The following is an 8,616-nucleotide window of genomic DNA, read 5'->3' as shown; positions in this document are numbered from 1 at the left end:
GTTTTAATTGGATTTGAAATTCCTAGATCTTTTGAGATTGATTGAACTTTTCAATGGCATGTTTCAATCTCGAGTGTGCCCTCTCAAATTTTGTGACTGGGATGCCGAGGATCACAAAACAAGGTGTGAATAACCATACCAATTCACTTGGTACCCTTAATATTATCACCTAATCAATGTGCCGGTTAACCACACACGCTCCATTGATCTATGAAAAACATTAAGTCACCCTTTGTGGTCCTTACTAGTCCAAGTTAGTGTGCCGGTTAACCACACACGCTCCACCAACGACTTGGTAAGGTACAAAGTGTGAATTCCATGGGCTAGCACCAAATTCACATTTTTCCTAAAGTAACTAAGATTGGGAATTATTAAGATTTTAGTTACTTTAGTATTTATCATTAATACTTTTAATGAAGGGAGAATTTAAAGTCATTGTCCTACCCGTTCGGCTAACGACCCTCCACCGATCAAGCAAGCGGTGGGTGAGAGTATACACCCATTAAGTCGCCATTTTATAGGCAACAACCTTATACCCACCTTATAGACCGGCTTCGTGAATGAGGCCTACTAACGGTAAAACGACTTGTTCTTATACATATATATAATAATTAACCATTAATGTTATAAATAGTATAAGTGTTGAATTTTAACTCTTTTAAAATTCTAAGGGCTAATTTGGAATTAAAGTATTCATAAGTGAAAACTTTTCAAATTCCAAAACTTGAGGGCAAGTTTTGAAACTATTCAAAACTAATTAATTCCATAACTTATGTGTTTAAAGTAGTTTTAATCCAAAAAACTCTTCAAGTTCCATAACTTATGGAAGACTTTAAACAAATAAAAGAATTAATATTTTCTTTATTTTTATAACTTATGGAATTAATTAAGGTTACACTTTATTTATTTATTTATTTATTAATGAAGTGACTCTTGAATTTCCATAACTTGAGGACAAGTTATGGAGTTATAAAAAAAAAATTGAATGACACAAGACTCTTCATTTTGTAACCATTACCAACTTTTATGAGTTTTATGAGTCTTTAATGTGACTCTTCATGTAACTTGAGGACAAGTTACACAAACACATTTTATACTCAACTCTTAGATTAAAATGGATTGAAAACAACTATTTCAATTAACTTTTCTATTAATCTAAGCAACTCATAAGAACAAGATAATTCATATCAAACTTCTTCATGTAATTAGTCTAAACCTTAAACTAATACAAAACATGAATCTATTGACAATTATCTTTAAAAATGGATTAGCATGAACATTACCACATTAAAAAACAAGTTTATAAGTTCAAAACAACTTAGGGTAATGTTCCTAGTCCATTTCTAGCCAAAAACCTCGAAAATATGTTGTCTGGGGTCCAACTCGTCGAGTGCATGAACAAAACTCGGCGAGTTGGATGCATTTTGCCTTGGACTCGTCGAGTCCCTTCGTGGACTCGGCGAGTCTGCTGGGGTGACAGCATCAAAACTCGATTTTTCAGCTCCATTTGCAAGTATAACAAGAAAACAAGCCTAGGCTCTGATACCACTGTTGGGTTTTGAGCATTCTAACACTCCTAAGTGTACATGCAACCCTAAATACCTTGGATCTATGTTTTCTCTATTATACATGCAAATAAGAATATCCAAGGTATTATGCTAATCTATCATACAAAACATGAATATAACAAGATAGAATACATACCTCTTTGATGTAGAAAGTCTTCATGAAGCTTGAGTGCCTAGCCCCAATAGTGTGGAAGCCTCAAATGGAATCACAGTTATCAAAACACTTAGAATAACTTGAGAGAGTTCTACACTTCACGAAATCGGCTAGCCCTCTCTAGAATAATCCTAGTGGCCGATTTTTGTCAAGAATATTATCATTATATAGTGTTACATTTAGGGTAAATCCTTAATTGTCATGGCTTTCCATTTCCTTGGATCCATGGGTTCAAATACACCATGGAGCACCCATGGACCATCCTATGGGTTTTAGCCCAACTTGATTATCCATGGAGCATTAGCCCACTATATAAGTATGGATGATTTACACAATCAACCCATATATTTAATTAGTCTTCTTTTGATCACTTAATTAATCCTAGATTAATTCTTGATCAATACTAATTAAATAATCTTATTATTCTTATTATTAATATACTAGAACTTATAATATATTAATAACCATAAGTGTCTTATTTCTCTCATTATAGTCTATCCAAGTGCATGATGGTATGCAACCCAAATGGACCATGCCGGGTCGGGTCAAGTCTTACCAATTATAGTTATGGACTTAGACATTAATCCAACACTTTCACCCTTAATCCTCTCTAACTTCCAGTTCTCTGGCCTCGTGCCCTCAATCTGGGAATCTCTGATCAAACCTACTAGTGGGGAATCCACTGCTATCCTCATACAAATGGTTGGGGTCGAGGACCCAACTGACTTGCAGCTCAGAGAATCCAAAACCACATTCGCTTTACCAAGGTGGTAAAGGATCTCGCAATCATAGTCCTTGACCACATCCAGCCACCTGCGCTGCCTCATGTTTAGGTTTGGCTGATCCATCATGTGTCTCAAAATCTTGTGATCCGTATATATAGTACACCAGACCCCGTACAGATATTGTCACCAAATCTTGAGAGCAAAAACCACCGCTCCCAACTCAAGATCGTGAGTAGGGTATCTCGTCTCATGCAGCTTTAGCTATCGCGATGCGTAGGCTACCATTCGTCCCCTCTGAATGAGGACAGCCCCCAAGCCTATGATGGATGCATCACAAAATACCACAAAATCCTCCACTCCCTCGGGGAGTGTCAACACCGGCGACTCGCATAAACACTGCCGGAGGGTCTCAAACGCCCTCTGCTGCTCAAGGCCCCACCTGAAATCCACCCCCTTCCTTGTTAGATGAGTGTGGGGTACGACAATCTTGGAGAAATCATGAATGAATCTCTGATAATACCCTGCTAATCCCAAGAAACTCCTGATGTCTGAGGGAGATTTTGGAGTCTCCCACTGCATTACTGACTCCACCTTGTCCGGATCGACCAAAATCCCCTCCTGGTTAACGAGGTGTCCGAGGAACTAGACCTCTCATAACCAAAACTCACATTTCGAGAACTTGGCTTACAACCGTTCTCACCTCAGAACCCCTATCAGCTCCCTAAGGTGCTCCTCATGCTGATCTCGAGTCTTGGAATACACCAAGATATCATCTATGAACACAATGACCGAGCGATCGAGCATCGGTCTACAGACTCGGTTCGTCAGATCCATGAACACCACTGGTACATTGGTGAGCCCAAACGGAATCACCACGAACTCGTAATGACCATAACGAGTCCGAAACGCAGTCTTTTCCACGTCCTCCTCCCTCACCCTGACCTGGTGATATCCTGATCTCAAATCAATCTTGGAAAACCAAGACGCACCCTGCAGCTGATCAAAAATATCATCTATCCTCGGGAGTGGATAACGGTTCTTCACTATTCACTTGTTCAGCTCCCTGTAGTCAATGTACATCCTGTGTGAACCGTCCTTCTTCCTGATGAAAAGGATCGGTGCTCTCCAGGGTGAACTACTCGGATGAATAAACTGATTGCCCAGCAACTACTTCAATTGAGATGACAGCTCTTGCATCTCAGGTGGTGCCAACCGATATGGCGCCTTGGTGATAGGGGCCGCACCTGGCACTAAGTCGATCCTGAACTCAACCTGCCTCTCCGGAGGCACTCCGGGTAACTCCTCCAAAAACACATCAGCAAATTCCTTCACCACCGGGACCTCAAAAACTGAGAGCTGCTGTCTAACCCAGGTATCTAGCACATACGCTAAATAACCAGCACACCCATGCTGAATATACTATCGAGCCCTGGCTAGTGAATAAAACCCTGATCCCGACCTGGTGCCCTCACCATATACTACAAGTTCTCCCCCACTTGGGGTTCGAACTACCACCTGCTGTCCCTCACAGTCGATCATGGTTCCAAAACGGCTAAGCCAATCCATCCCTACAATCGCGCATACATCCCCCATGGGGATAGGAACCAAATCTATCGGGAAGGACACCCCAAAAATCTCTAACTCGCATCCCCGGTAGACTGAAGAAGCGGAAACCCCATGCTCGTTGGCGATCAAAACTCGCAACGGATACTCAAGATCATCTATCGGCACACTGAACCCTCTAGAGAAGGACTGAGATACAAACGACCGACTCGCCCCCGCGTTAAATAATACCAAAGCGGGCAAAGAATTTACTAAAAATGTACCTAATCACAGGTACAATCAATAAGCATAACACAAATACAATAACCGAGACAGAGAATAGAAACGTACCAGCAACCACATCTAGGGCTGACTTGGCCTCCTCGGTCATGAGCTGGAAGGCACGACCCTGAGCCTTCGGAGGATCCACCTTGACTGGCCTCCCATCTCTAATCCTCGCAGCAGCTGGCGCGGAACCCTGCATCGGCTTGGTGGCGAGCTGCGGACAGTTGCTCTTCACATGACCAACCTGATGACAATGGTAACAAATCCTCATATATGCGGGAGGGGAAGACTAACGGCAATCCCTGGCATAGTTCCCTTCCTTGCCACATCTGTGGCACCTACCTCCAGCTATACAAACTCCCGAATGAACTTTGCCACACTTTCCACAAGTACGGCTCTGCCAAACCCCAGACCATGTATCAACAGTCTTAGACTGCTTAGGCGCCAACTGAGACTATGCCAGTGCCTGACGTTGTTCCTTCAGCTGCAGCTCTATCTCCAACTCACGCCGCCTCGCAACTTCCTGAAGGTCCAGGACGGTATCCTATTGTTGTGTAAATAGGAACTGTCAAATATCAGTCTTGAGCATACTCCGATATCGAGTCATCTGAGACTGCTCTGAAGCGAACTCCAGGCAAAACATAGCCCTCTCTGTGAATATACGGGTAATCTCCATTACAGACTCCCCATCCCGTCTCAAGGTCAGACACTCCTACGCAAGCCGCTCCAACTCAACGCGTGGAACGAAGCAGGTGCGGAACATATCTCTAAACTGCTCCTAAGTAACAACAGCCTGCTGATCATCAGTATACGACCCAGTCGTCAGCCTCCACCAATCCTTTGCCCCAAGCCTCAGCAGGTTCAGGTCACACCTGACCTTTTGGTCTGTAGGACATGAGCACGTGAAGAAACAGCCCTCCACGTCAGATAACCACCTCATAGCCCTAATCGCATCCTGTGTACCATCAAACATTGGGGGCTTCGTATTATCGAAGTCCCAGTACTGGAATGCCCTGCCGGCTCCTCCTCCAACCCCTACCGCAGTTACAGCCGAAGTGGCTGCAGCGGCAACTGTCTTTGTTAGAGCTGCATATCCCTCATCAAAATACTCAACCATCACGGTCTTAATTGACCCAAACATCTCTGGCAGCTGCACTCGTAACGCAGCACCAATCTCGTCGTGCATGATCTCCCAGATCCTGGAATCCAACTCATCTGTCCCTATCTGAACCACAGGCTTGGGTGCTACCGGCACCTCCAACCCTCCGTCTCCCGACCCCGATCCTGATCCTGATTCGGATCCCGAAGCAACATGTCTCGTCACCACCATACTGAAATATATACAAGTCATCAGATAAATAACATAATGTCGGGAGACCAAAACCCAAAAACCCTAGGGGTTGTGACTTCCTTGCTACGCGTATGGGTCCTGTGCTTCCACTAGTACGGGACCATACTACCTTCCACACCTACCCATACTTGTCTCAAGTATCACCACAATGCCCTAACAATATCATCAACATAGGAAATGCGCTCAAACCTCATTCTAGGGGAACACCAAACACCTCGCATCTATACTCACATCTTATCACGACTCTCACATCCATGAAACTTCCATCATCCCCTGCAGCGCCAATGCATGCTAGTTGCACATAACGCTAGACCCAATAGACTTTCGAATATCCAATCCTAGCTGAAGGTCGAATCAACATTTTCAGGCTATAAGGTCTTTATTATGCACAGCCGTGATGCATACACTAAACATCTACAGTTATGATGTCAATTCCACATACATGAAACCCTAGGCTAATAGGCAACATGCAATCAGGCAAATCTATCATGTGATTCCTTAAGATCCCTAACCTAGCACTAGCATGTTGTTCTAACATATCAGAATATCAAATAACTTCATGGTATTTTGGGGTTTACTTATAAGCTCTGGCTGATCGTACCCTCTGCATCCTCCATGCTTTATTTTGAAAACAATTTTAAACTTATTTCCGAAAATCTCCTTGATTTGAGACTGGATTCACACGAGTGTTCCTCCAATTCACTCAAACCAAGACTCTCATACCAACTTATAACATCCATAAAATTCACACCAAATTTAAAATTTTTCAATCATAAATAAAAACCACATAGCATTCTTTACAAAATGTTTTCAAATCATTTTTCCATCAGAGTGTCCCAAAAATCATAACATAAGGATGAGGAGCGATACGATCATGCCTTCGCCTTTCCATGATCTCCTGAAGTACCTGAAACAATAAACTGAAAATTGTAAGCCCAATGGCTTAGTGAGCTACCCCCAAAATACCAATATCATAACAGTAATAATCAATCAATCAACATGCATACTAGGCCATCGCCCTTACTAGACCGCCCTACCCGGCATATAGTCTGTCTGGATCAATCCCGAGCCTTCGGCATGACTAGTCTGCCATGTGGGCCTACAATCTCCCTGGACCTCTCATAGGGTATATTGGCCTTCAGCACAAAGCATGACCGCCTCAACCTAACCAACAAGCAAATAACCATGTGTGCATAGCTATCATATACTGGCATATACAACCATCATACATATCTATCTCACTGATCACAGTCATAGAATTCTCCTGTAACTAGAGTACCGACCCAACAGGTCACTAACACACCAATCCCTACGGATCATAAAAGCATAACATACTGTGTACCTCGATTCCAAACTAACAAATCATAACCACACGCAACATACCATAACAATAACAACTAAAGGGCCGACCTTGGTGCCGTAGACCCTATCGATATAGTGAGGATAACTCACCTCGCAGATGTCGACTCGGAAGGTAAACTCCAACTCTCGGATCACTCGACACTGACCCCACCACCTATAACCATAGTTCAATATACGCATAAGTCTTTATCCTTATAAGGTACTCCATAACCTTATAGTCAACCCCTGATGAAGGTCAAAGTCCTCAGTCAAGGTCAACAGTCCATGTTGACCTCAACTCGCTGAGTACACCCAACTACTCGCTGAGTCATTTGAAGCACAATCCAACTCACCGAGTCATCGAGATGACTCATCGAGTTCCTTCGAATCCCGATCAGACCTTAAGGACACCCATCGAGTTCCCTCCCTACGACTCGAAGGATATACTTGTGAACATATTCTTGGTTAAAACTCATCTGACTCGCCGAGTTGTTCTTGAACTCGTTGAGTGTTATGACAATCTTCATCGGACTCGCCGAGTTGTTCAACCAACTCGTCGAGTTCAATGGCCATCTTCATGCGACTCGCCGAGTCGACCCTGCGACTCGCTGAGTCCATTCAGTCCTCTTCCCATACAGATCCATTTTGAGCCATGCAGCAGCTCCAAATCACATATCCAAGCTTCTAAGGCATGCCTGTCACGTAAAGTTGCAAACTTTACATGCATGCATGGCTTTAAAGGCTCAAAATGGCAAATCTAAGCTATTGATGGGTCTTTATGTACAAAGGGGACCTCAGTCACAACTAAAGCTGCAATTTTATGCTTCTAGAATCCAAAAAGAGTCCAGATCTGAAGTTACAACTTCAGATCTAGCCCATAGCTCATCATACCAACTTGATATTCCATGAAAACCCTAAAACTCACCCAATAAAGGAGATCTATAAGGAGAATGACAGTTTGGGTACCTTTTGAAGTTGATATTTGAGATGAGTGTTGATTCCCACACTCCAATTCCTTCAATCTCCTTCTCCTCCATGTCTTTTTCTTACAAGGACTCTCTTTCAAGCTTCAAACACACACAAGGCACACACACGAATAAGGCTCTCAAGGGTTCTTTGAAACTGTAAGAAGGTCCAAGGGAGGCTAAGGTCCCTTTAAATAGGGGTGCAAACCCCAGGAATTAGGTGTTTCTCTTGCCAGCTCCTACTCACCGATTCCCATTATGGACTCGCCGAGTAGGTCACTTAACCCGTGATCCTTCTCACTGATACTCGACGAGTAGGTAAACCAACTCGTCGAGTAGGGCCTAATCCAAAAACTCATATTTACCATACTTGAGAATCGGGGCATTACATTTAGTTATGATTTGAAATTTGTGAACAACTATTAAGAATGTATATTGTATTTTAATAATTTATAGATAAAAAACTTTTGATAGAAAATAAATTTTAAAATTAATAAATTATTATTATTATTATTATTATTATTATTATTATTATTATTATTATTATTATATATATATATATATATATATAATAAACTGTTATTTCGGTTTTTTTGGACTATCCGATTCTTATTTTATAAACCATAACAATCTAAAATCCAAAATAATAATTCGCTTTTGTCGAAAACCAATCCAAAAATCTTAA

Source organism: Lactuca saligna, chromosome 7 (genome assembly GCF_052625555.1).
Source record: "Lactuca saligna cultivar CGN05327 chromosome 7, ASM5262555v1, whole genome shotgun sequence".
In the NCBI taxonomy this organism is placed as follows: domain Eukaryota; kingdom Viridiplantae; phylum Streptophyta; class Magnoliopsida; order Asterales; family Asteraceae; genus Lactuca; species Lactuca saligna.
Note: the sequence above shows the minus strand (reverse complement) of the source record.